Source organism: Drosophila miranda (genome assembly GCF_003369915.1).
Source record: "Drosophila miranda strain MSH22 chromosome Y unlocalized genomic scaffold, D.miranda_PacBio2.1 Contig_Y2_pilon, whole genome shotgun sequence".
Classification (NCBI taxonomy): Eukaryota; Metazoa; Arthropoda; class Insecta; order Diptera; family Drosophilidae; genus Drosophila; species Drosophila miranda.
The window spans coordinates 18,027,472-18,039,719 of NW_022881614.1; the positions used below are offsets into that span (position 1 = coordinate 18,027,472).

At 46.9% G+C, this 12,248-nt stretch overlaps 1 pseudogene; it reads right to left on the reverse strand.

Annotated features, from left to right (window-relative positions):
• Positions 1-49: 49 nt before the first annotated feature.
• On the reverse strand, positions 50-2,248 carry LOC117192840 (annotated as a pseudogene).
• Between the last annotated feature and the right edge of the window lie 10,000 nt (positions 2,249-12,248).

Here is a 12,248-nt window from a genome sequence, read left to right on the forward strand (position 1 = left end):
TTACATCATTTTGCTTTATGCGAATAATGCACTATACATCAGGCCATTATTTTGTGTTGTGGTCTTTTATATATTTTCAATATATTGTAGTTGTTATTTTTTTTTTAATGTTTTCGCATAATTTTTTGATCACATTACAAATGATTAGCCTATGTGGTTAGAGTGTGTTAAACATAAATGGAAACTTACGGATTACCTACGAGTTTCATTTAAATATCATTTACAAATAGACCCATCGACGACGAAATTCTTTCTATACAGCTTATCAGGTAAAACACTTAAATCTTAGGGCGGCCGGCCAAAATTAACAATACATATTAGAATAGAGAGAAACTTTGTGGATCCAACAGATTTTTCAATTTGAAAAACGAATATTCCATTCCCAGTTTGGGAGCTTAGATCAAGCTGGGGAACAGCTCATCGAAATTGCTTTGCCAGGCAAAGTCCTCTTCCGTGTCTGTGGGCAGAGTAAGCATCGTGGATGTGGGAGAGCCCAGTATGGACTCGTAGCCGTGATCGGAGGTGGCTGAGTGTAGAGACAATGCGGGAGATTTGGCCAATGGGGAAATGTCTTTGATGCGCGGACAGAGGAACGACTCAATGCGGTTAAAATCGCACTCGTCGTCCGAGTCGTCGGTGGCATTCACGACGTTGAGATAGACCTGCGATGGGGACGTTGCTGGCGGCGGACACTTCATAATTACATCTGTAGTGTCATCCTCAGCGCTGACGCCATCGCAGTATATCTCCTCAACGGCCTCATTGATGGGAACTGCATCTCCATCCATTACGATGGTTATTGAGTTTGTCTTGGCATCGTAGGTGCCATAAACTGTATCCGGAGTGGCCTGCACAAGTGTAGCGGCCGCCGCTGCTGAAATGGTTGCTGTAGTCGTCTTAATCGTCTTCGTCTTCTTTGGCGCTGCTGTGGCTCGCTGTGAGTTTCCATTTATCTTCAACACCGGCACATTCAGGCTCTGTTTGGGTTCGTTCGCGTCTAGGCCATCAGCTCTATGCCCGCCGGATTCCAGGCGCTCTGTTGGGGTCCCCACCATTGATCCAAGCAGTCGCTCTTGGTCGCCTGAATCTTTGGCAGCAGTTGGGCCGCACGCTCCAGGGCCAGCTTCCAGGTCTGCTGTGATATCTACGAGCAGACTTTCGGCCAGTTCTTCAAATCGCCGCGCGTCGAACTCTTCATCGTCGACGAGCAGCATGCCTTGTAGAGTAGGCAGAGAGCCACAACCTTCCAGAGCGAGGCTATGGTCTTGCTGCTTTTCAGCTCTTCCGCCAACAGACGCGCTGACGACTGTGTGTCCACTAGTGTACCCTGCGGCAGAGGGTCAGCATTGGATGCTGCGGATCCAAGGATTGTGTACGCACAGCACTCAGCGCCTGTGTTGGCATTGGAGCTGTTGCAGGTGATGTTTTTGGCGTGCTGCTGCTTCTGTTGTTGTTTCATCTCATCAAGTTCCTGACGCAATAGTTCTACTTCTGTGTCCAGCTTCTGGTTTTTGGCCAGCAACGACTCATTGATGGACTGTAGACTTTCGCATTTGTTTTGTAGTAATTCCGTTTTGTCAGTTAGCTCCTTGATCTCGTACTCCATTTCCTCCATGCGAGCCTTCTTGCGGTCGCGTGATGTTTGGGCTGCAACGCGATTCTTTAGCTTCCTGGTGAGTGAGAACAAACATGTATTAAATATTGATTTCCGTGCCGCGACCCATCGATTTCTACCACTTACTTTCTCTGTACTTTTTCCTCCCAAGTGAGGTGATCCAGGCGACGCTTCTTGCCCTTGGGTGGTGAGGCCACCAAAGACTCTTCCTCCTCCATGTTATCGTAGGAGGACGAGGCGTATCCCGAGCTCGAGCGTGTGGGCGAGGCCGCCCCCTTGAGCAGAGCCGCTGTCAGGGGTGCGGGCCGGAGCTTGGGCAACGTGGATATAGCCACGGGCGTGTCCACCGTTATCAAATAGGCATTCGCGGTCGGTGCCATATTTTAATGTTACTCGGATAAAATAATAAACTGTTGTTTAGAGTGCAACCTTTTGAGAAAGCGTTGCCGAAATAAAATTTGCATGGTTTCCGTGTGTTGTGCTCGGGCACCGAATTTTATCTGATTTTTGTTTTGCTTAGATCGTCTCGTTTGCCGTAGCCGCGCTTCTCAGCCTAGCCGTCTTCAACTTCTTCATTTCCTCTGCCTCAGGCTTTTCGGTCTCAATATCATGCAACTTTTTCATTCACCTTGTAATGCTGGACTCTGTGTGCTGTGCTTGCGTGTTCTTTTTTGGGTGGCTGGTGGGCCTTGGGTGGAAAAGCTGACGTGGCTGTTTTTGGTTGGTATACCGAAACATACGTTTCATCACTAACCATACAGTATACAGATGTGCCAGTTCATACAACGAAAGCGTCACACACTGGCTAGCGCGTTGCGTACCCCAGAGTGACGTCATCATGAGAGAGAGATCGCAGAGAGAACATCTTTGCATGTGAGAGTACACACGCAATATGTTTCGACAAAAATATGTGATTGTATGCTTTTTCAGATTTTTTGAACTCTCTCAGGTCTGGTTCTGTTTTGCCACCAGCATGTTTTAGTGTATGGGTGCACATGCATTCTCACGTACTTTGAGTGTGTGTGTTTAGTATTGCTGGCCGCTAGAACTGAAATTTGAGTTTGGTTCTTTTTTTCATTCTTTGGACGTTGACTGCATCTTTCAAGAGGCGATGCAGTTACTGCACCGTCAAGTGGCCCGTGTGACACCAACAGAAGGCTGTTACGCGCGGATCCCAGGCAAAACGCAGCCCTCCTCCCGCCCAACCGACCGAGGGGCGCTGCCGCATGACGCGCGGTGCGTAGCCGAACCAAACGCGAACATGCAAGAAAGATATGTACATATTAGACTAACATTCGAGGAAAATTATCTTGTTTTGGGTCTTTTGATGGATTGACCTACCGCCACAAAATAAATGAAGAATGGGCAGGGGGTGGGGGTATGGTACACTAGGGCGCGGGAAATGAAATAAAAGCTGTTATTTGTTTGATTTATACCACAAAATATAAAATATTACAATAATATAATTACACATTTATTTCCTTATTTTAAACATTAAGACAACATTAAGACAGCAGTAATTTTTAAAACACTCATGCAATATACGAATGTATTAAACTTTAATATTTATGTACATACATATGTATGTACATAAGATATTTTATAATTGAATTAGAAAATTTATGGGTATTGTCCATGAGAGTATTCAAGGTGCGACCGGCATCTAAATTTTGCTTTGCAGATTCCCGTCGGAAAGCGCGCGATTGACAATTGATTTGAAATATGTACATATATGTAAAACCAATTCCATTTATATTTAAGCATATTTATTTAAGTATATATATGTATGTATATATTTTCTTATATTGTGTATTTAGATACATCATTGTTTTAGTTATAATAAACAAAAAAGTCGAGAACCGACGGCGTTTGCATAATTTTTATAATTTATAATAAACCTGTTTGAAATAAGGAAATAAATGTGTAATTATATTATTGTAATATTTTATATTTTGTGGTATAAATCAAACAAATAACAGCTTTTATTTCATTTCCCGCGCCCTAGTGTACCATACCCCCACCCACTGCCCATTCATCATTTATTTTGTGGCGGTAGGTCAGTCCATCAAAAAACCCAAAACAAGAACCAAACTCAAATTTCAGTTCTAGCGGCCAGCAATACTAAACACACACACTCAAAGTACGTGAGAATGCATGTGCACCCAACACTAAAACATGCTGGTGGCAAAACAGAACCAGACCTGAGAGAGTTCAAAAAATCTGAAAAAGCATACAATCACATATTTTTGTCGAAACATATTGCGTGTGTACTAAACATGCAAAGATGTTCTCTCTGCGCTCTCTCTCTCATGATGACGTCACTCTGGGGTACGCAACGCGCTAGCCAGTGTGTGACGCTTTCGTTGTATGAACTGGCACATCTATATACTGTATGGTGGTTTCATTTTCAAAACATACCGTAAATATACCAATAAAAAAATAACCTAGCCCACTTAAGCCCCCTCCATTTAAATAGTTAAACTACTTGAGGTTGTTTGTAGTGGGGCGGATCGAGGTTAAATTATCCAACGGCGAGGTGTATGTTCCAGTTTAAACTCCTAGCAGTCGTCACAGAAAGGAAAGGCCGATGGGTTTCGTTGTGTATATATATATATACATATATTAATCATGTAGTTATTGGATATTCGCGCGGAATGTCGACAGGTTGAAGCGGGGGTGAAAACGTAACTCCCTAACTCTATGCCTTATGATGCTTTTGCTGCCGTGAGCGCCGAGTGGATCGTGGATTGTGGATCCGAGCGCCCCACCAAGCGCGCGAGAGCGAGTTGGGACCGGGGCGCACGGAGTTGGCACAGTACGCGGAAATTGTTTACTGCTGGCCTGAACATCCCCCCTTGCAGGATTGCAAAGTATAATGGGGTGGCCTATGGCTGGGCGTACGCCCCGGACCCGATCTGGAAATTAGACTCGAGAACGATGAGATTTGATCAGGACATCTATTTGTGAACTCTCATAGAAGGTCGGATCCGCCCTTGAGAGGTTCGGCAGGTCTCTCAAGAACCCTTGCGAGATCGGATGCGATGGAATATTCGCGGCCAATTCCGGAATAACGTAGGCTGTGGCATTTAGTTGTAAGCCCGGCTTAGTCGGAGAACGGATGGTAAAACTGCAGAGCTTCTTTGACTGAGCGGATACGGCATTATTTAGGCCGGAGACCTGTGCCTGGATACGTTGGAATGGCAATTTGAGCCTGAGTCGATCAGAGCGCGGGCGTGGAAAGTTTTTCCCAGGTGGCAAATATTAACGATGGCCGTGCCTAGGAGGACAGCACTCGTGCCGGAGGCGAAATACGACTGAACGTTTGGCTGGGCTTCGGACGAACTTGGATTTTGTACGCTTGGTACTCGTAGATGTAGCTCGGGCCACGCTGAGGAATTTTGTGCCGTTGTGGAAATCGCCTCGCTGGAGTTTTCTGGATTGCTACGGTCCACACTGGGCGGAATTCCCAAATAAGTGGCATAAAGTCGAATAAAGCAGATATCGAGCTGAAACTTCGTGTATTTAATAAACATAGCTGTTCGGGCCAGCCGCTGAAGATTAACCGTAACTTTAACATTATTATTGTATGAGCAGAGAGAGCCGCCTATGTTGTAAAACGTTGACGTTCTGCAGAGCTGCTGCGCTCTCCCGCTAAAGGGGCTCTCTGCCGCCGCCACATCGGCAACTACTTTGATCTGCTGCCGCCATTTCGGCAATCACTTTGATCTAACGCCGTCGTCTATAGTTTAGTTCTATGCTAACCCCTCTGCGCATTGGTTGCATATCGATCTCGCATAAAGTTTATCTGGCAATAGCAAGCAATCGGCTTCCGCTAAGCCACCAAGATTAAATACGAATTATAAAGTTTAACCCAAAATCTCTTTTCATGTTTGAAACACATAGGTGCCAAAAAAGCTTGGCATCTCATTGGTGACATTGGTGACCCCCCGACGTGATATAAAACCATTGCTTAATCGCGTTCCGTTAAAGCACTTATTATTTATACAATATTTTGTTGTTGGGTAGTTTAACTACCAACAAATACATTTGGGTGCACGTTGCAAAACAGTTTAAAGTGCAAATTCAGTGAGAGTGCGGCTGGAATATTTATAGACAAATTCCGGTACTTTAAGCGTCGAATCTCTCATTCTCTGCGCAGCTGCAGCCGCGGTTCTTGACTTTTCGTGTCTTGCATTCTCGCTCTCGCGTCTATACATCGTCGCTTAAGCGGTATTTCATTTTCCGTTGTTGTGTCGAATTGCACAACGGTTAACATGGACAACGATCCGAATACAGGCGCGGGCGGAAATATTGTGGTGGCTGATTCCAGACTGAGTCTGTATAAGCGTAAAAGTCAGTCATTATATGATCGATTGCACAGGCTTGGCGAATCCTTCGCGGGGAATAAAATCGATAAGCTGACCGCCGCGGAAGTCGAGGTGCGCCTTGATATGTTGGCAGAAATTCGAGAGGAATTTAATAAGGCCCATAATGAGTTGGAGGCTCTCGATCAAAACGAGATTGGGAGTGAGCTGCGCGAAATCTTCGATACTCTTTTCATATCGTTGAAAGCTGAGTTGCTGGCTGCTGTTGAAGTAAGCCAGCCACACGCCGCTGCCCATTCTACGACTCTGCCAAGCCATTCCGGACATAGTACCATCATCATGGCTCACAAGCAGCGCCTTCCTGAGCTGAAGGTGCCTAAATTTTCTGGTGGATACGTCGAGTTCTCGGATTTTATGGCAATGTTCAAATCGGTGATTGAAGCAGATGCGGATCTCAGTGACATCGAGAAATTCCAGCACCTGCGCTCTTGCCTCGCTGATGCGGCTTTGGATTCGGTTCGATCGTTAGAGCTCTCCAGTGCCAATTATCGTGCGGCTCTGGATATACTTAATAAACGCTTTAATAACAAAAGACTTGTTTCCAGGCACACATCAAGAAGATTCTTGGGCTAAAGAGGGTAGACTCGCCTTCTGCTAAAAGGCTTCGGGAGTTTTCGAATGCAGTCAATTTACACATGCGAGCGTTGCAGACATTGGGAACTGCTGAGGAGATTTCAGGATTCATGGTCATCAACATGCTGCTGCAGAAGTTGGATTCGAAGACGCAAACCAAATGGGAGGAGCACACATCGTCGGATGCTATACCTACCGCAGAGGAATTCTTCGAATTCTTGCAGCAACGCTCCCAGAAAATGGAGCGGTTGGAATATGCTACAGCGACACACGCTAGTAGCGATCAGGTGGGAAAAAACCATTCCTATACGCAGGTTAAGAAAACGTTTGTAGCTTCCAACTCTTCCGCCGACCCGTCTGTATGCGTCTTTTGCCACTCAGCGGGCCATGGAATATACTCGTGCAAGATATTCGGAAATCTCTCACCGTTGCTGCGCCACAAAGAAGTGAAGAAGCTTTCCCTATGCTTCAATTGTCTAAAGCCGGGGCACCGGACCCGCGCATGCAATAGTGGAAAATGTCGAGTATGCGGCGGTAGGCATCATAGTTTGTTGCACTTCGATAGTATACAGCCCACAACACAAGGCTGCCCAGGTATTACTCCTCCCGATCTGGCCGTTCAACCGGACACTCTTTCCGTTGCTCAAAATTCTGCTAGCAGCTCGTCTCTACCTTCTTCTACCTCTCTTGCTGCCCAAGGTCTTCACTCTGATGTCGTGCTTCTGGCTACAGACGTGGTTCTCGTAAAGAATCGGTCTGGCGTTTTAGTTCCTTGTCGTGCCATCTTAGATTCAGGATCGCAGCTGCATCTCGTCACATCCAGGTTCGCCCAGCAGCTTCAGCTTAGGAGAACTCAATCGTCTGCACTTGTGTCTGGGCTGGGCGATACCAGCGTTTCTACTGAGGGATCCACCATAAGCATTTGTATGTTTTCTCGCACCTCTGCTTACACAACTACACTTACTGCTCTCATCGCCCCCACGGTTACCGATTCTCAACCAAGTATGACAGTAAATGTATCCGATTGGCGTATTCCATCTAACATTCAGCTCGCTGATCCTGCATTTTTCAATCCTCAACGGGTTGATCTTCTCATTGGTGCGAGCGTTTTTTATGATCTCCTCTGCGTAGGGCAAATCAAACTCACCGATGGACTGCCTCTTCTGCAGAAGACCCGGCTTGGGTGGATCGTATCTGGCGGTGGACAGAAGGTATCAAGCTCAGCGTTTTTGGCTACGCACAATTGTCCAGATTCGATAGCTGAGATGGAAGCAAGGTTGGATAAAACTCTTCGTATGTTTTGGGAAGTCGAGAATTGTGTGGAGGCTGGGTTGAATACCAAAGAAGAAGACAACCTTTCACGGTTGCCATCCGGGGAGTATGCAGTTCGTCTGCCGCTAAATAACAATACTGAGAATTAGGAGAATCTTATGCTCAGGCTTATCGACGGTTCATCAGTCTGGAGCGAAAACTGGAGCGTAGTCCCACACTCAAGGAGCGGTATTCCGCCTTTATGAGGGAGTACATTGATTTGCATCATATGCACCAAGTCAACCCTGATTCCCGTAGTCTCTGCAAATATTTCTTGCCTCATCACTGTGTCCTAAAGGAGGACAGTACGACGACAAAACTCCGTGTCGGATCCGCAGCTACATCAACTGGATATTCTCTAAATGATGTGATGATGACAGGCCCTGTTATTCAGCCTGCATTGTTTAACATATTGATTCGCTTTCGAACATATCCAGTCGCTCTCACTGGGGACATTTGTAAAATGTACGGCTGCGTACGAGTGTCTCCACCCGACAATTTGTATCAGTGCATCCTATGGCGAGATTCCATCGAGTCCGAGGTTCAAGTCTACACATTAGACACCGTCACATACGGGACGAGGGCTGCATCATTTTTAGCGGTCCGCGCAATGCACCAGCTGGCCATCGACGAGGGTGAGTCCTACCCTCTTGGCTCAGCTGCTCTGCGGCAGGAGTTTTACGTGGATGACCTTATTTCGGGCGGTAATTCGGTCGCACAGGTCATGGACAAGATGCACCAAACATCAGCTTTACTGTCCCGTGGTAATTTTAGACTTAGGAAATGGTGCTCCAGTCACCAGGAAGTACTTGAGGGAACCCCTGAAGATGACATAGAGAAGTTCCTAAAGTTTAATTATGGAAGCGACATTGCCAAAACTCTCGGCTTAGCGTGGGACCCTGCTTCGGATCAGCTGCTTTTTGCCTTGTCCGCACTGGACACAAACTCAAAGCCATCAAAGCGGTCGGTTTTATCTACGATTGCGCGGTTCTACGACCCTCTTGGATTGATAAATCCAGTCATTGTCAGGTGCAAAATCTTCCTTCAGCAGCTTTGGAGAGAAAATTTGGATTGGGATGAAAGCCTACCCTCAGCGTTGCATTCAACGTGGATGGACATAAAGGAGATTCGGCGCAATGGTCAAGTCATGAAATCCAGTTCTATTAGTTCGCTCAACCCGTTCATCGATCATTCTGGACTACTTAGAGTTGAAGGTCGTCTTGGCAACTCATCGCTCGGATTTGACGCTCAGCACCCGCTCATTCTGCCAAAGGGACATTCCATTACCTTTGCGCTGATAAGATATTATCATGAAAGAAACCTCCATGCCGGACCTCGCGCCTTGCTATCCAAAATTCGGCTGGAATATTGGCCCATTGGAGGTGTTAAGGCAGTGTCAAGGGTCGTCAGCAGATGTGTGAGATGCTTCAGGACTATGCCGCGCATGGTCGAACACATCATGGGAGACCTACCTAAGGAACGTTTGGAAGGATCTCGAGCTTTTGAAGTCACTGGAGTAGATTACTGTGGACCTTTTTTCTACCGATCAGAAATCCGCACGAGGCCTCCGATCAAGTGCTACATTAGCGTATTCATCTGTTTCACTTCTAAGGCTATACACATGGAGCTCGTAAAGGATTTGACCACCGCATCGTTTCTAGGCGCACTAAAGCGTTTTACTTCCACTCGAGGAAGGCCAAGTCAAATTTGGTCGGACAATGCGACAAACTTCGTTGGGGCCAAGAACGAGCTTCTGGAGCTAAAGAAGCTTTGTCTGAGCGAAACGCATATGAAGGAGGTCCACGAATCCTGCTTGGCTGACTCGATCGACTGGCGTTTCATCCCACCTCGCTCTCCGCATTTTGGCGGGTTGTGGGAAGCGGCCGTGAAGACCGCAAAATATCACCTGTACCGCTCAGTTGGACCATCTGTGCTTAGCTTCGACGAGCTGCGCACTCTGATCTGTCAGATCACTGCAATTGTTAACTCTCGCCCTTTGCTCTCGCTTTCAGAAAATCCTGATGATTTAGACGTTTTGACTCCTGCTCATCTGCTTTTAGGCGGCCCCCATGAGCAAATCCTCGAGCCTGACCTAACGAAGCTGAACTACAATCGTCTGGATGGCTGGCAGCGGGTCACCCAACTACAGCAAACATTTTGGAACCGTTGGCGCGAAGAGTATCTCACTCTTTTGCAAGAGCGCGCGAAGTGGCGTACCCCCGCGCAAAACATCTGCAAGAACGACCTCGTTCTGGTGAAGGACGAAAATCTTCCTCCAATGCGTTGGCCACTGGCTAGAGTGGTCGATGTCGTTTTGGGCAAGGACGGAGTGTGTCGCGTCGCTGACCTGAAGACATCCTCAGGAAACATCAGGAGGGCCGTCACTCGGCTATGTTTGCTGCCCCTTAAGGAATCTGTTGAGAGACTAGCTCCCAACGGGGGGAGTATGTTCGGGCCAGCCGCTGAAGAATAACCGTAACTTTAACATTATTATTGTATGAGCAGAGAGAGCCGCCTATGCTGTAAAACGTTGACGTTCTGCAGAGCTGCTGCGCTCTCCCGCTAAAGAGGCTCTCTGCCGCCGCCACTTCGGCAACTACTTTGATCTGCTGCTGCCACTTCGGCAATCCCTTTGATCTAACGCCGTCGTCTATAGTTTAGTTCTATGCTAACCCCTCTGCGCATTGGTTGCATATCGATCTCGCATAAAGGTTATCTGGCAATAGCAAGCAATCGGCTTCCGCTAAGCCACCAAGATTAAATACGAATTATAAAGTTTAACCCGAAATCTCTTTTCATTTTTGAAACACATAGGTGCCAAAAAAGCTTGGCATCTCATTGGTGACATTGGTGACCCCCCGACGTGATATAAAACCATTGCTTAATCGCGTTCCGTTAAAGCACTTATTATTTATACAATATTTTGCTGTTGGGTAGTTTAACTACCAACAAATACATTTGGGTGCACGTTGAAAAACAGTTTAAAGTGCAAATTCAGTGAGAGTGCGGCTGGAATATTTATATACAAATTCCGGTACTTTAAGCGTCGAATCTCTCAATCTCTGCGCAGCTGCAGCCGCGGTTCTTGACTTTTCGTGTCTTGCATTCTCGCTCTCGCGTCTATACATCGTCGCTTAAGCGGTATTTCATTTTCCGTTGTTGTGTCGAATTGCACAACGGTTAACATGGACAACGATCCGAATACAGGCGCGGGCGGAAATATTGTGGTGGCTGATTCCAGACTGAGTCTGTATAAGCGTAAAAGTCAGTCATTATATGATCGATTGCACAGGCTTGGCGAATCCTTCGCGGGGAATAAAATCGATAAGCTGACCGCCGCGGAAGTCGAGGTGCGCCTTGATATGTTGGCAGAAATTCGAGAGGAATTTAATAAGGCCCATAATGAGTTGGAGGCTCTCGATCAAAACGAGATTGGGAGTGAGCTGCGCGAAATCTTCGATACTCTTTTCATATCGTTGAAAGCTGAGTTGCTGGCTGCTGTTGAAGTAAGCCAGCCACACGCCGCTGCCCATTCTACGACTCTGCCAAGCCATTCCGGACATAGTACCATCATCATGGCTCACAAGCAGCGACTTCCTGAGCTGAAGGTGCCAAAATTTTCTGGTGGATACGTCGAGTTCTCGGATTTTATGGCAATGTTCAAATCGGTGATTGAAGCAGATGCGGATCTCAGTGACATCGAGAAATTCCAGCACCTGCGCTCTTGCCTCGCTGATGCGGCTTTGGATTCGGTTCGATCGTTAGAGCTCTCCAGTGCCAATTATCGTGCGGCTCTGGATATACTTAATATACTGGATATACTGGCACACATCAAGAAGATTCTTGGGCTAAAGAGGGTAGACTCGCCTTCTGCTAAAAGGCTTCGGGAGTTTTCGGATGCAGTCAATTTACACATGCGAGCGTTGCAGACATTGGGAACTGCTGAGGAGATTTCAGGATTCATGGTCATCAACATGCTGCTGCAGAAGTTGGATTCGAAGACGCAAACCAAATGGGAGGAGCACACATCGTCGGATGCTATACCTACCGCAGAGGAATTCTTCGAATTCTTGCAGCAACGCTGCCAGAAAATGGAGCGGTTGGAATATGCTACAGCGACACACGCTAGTAGCGATCAGGTGGGAAAAAACCATTCCTATACGCAGGTTAAGAAAACGTTTGTAGCTTCCAACTCTTCCGCCCACCCGTCTGTATGCGTCTTTTGCCACTCAGCGGGCCATGGAATATACTCGTGCAAGATATTCGGAAATCTCTCACCGTTGCTGCGCCACAAAGAAGTGAAGAAGCTTTCCCTATGCTTCAATTGTCTAAAGCCGGGGCACCGGACCCGCGCATGCAATAGT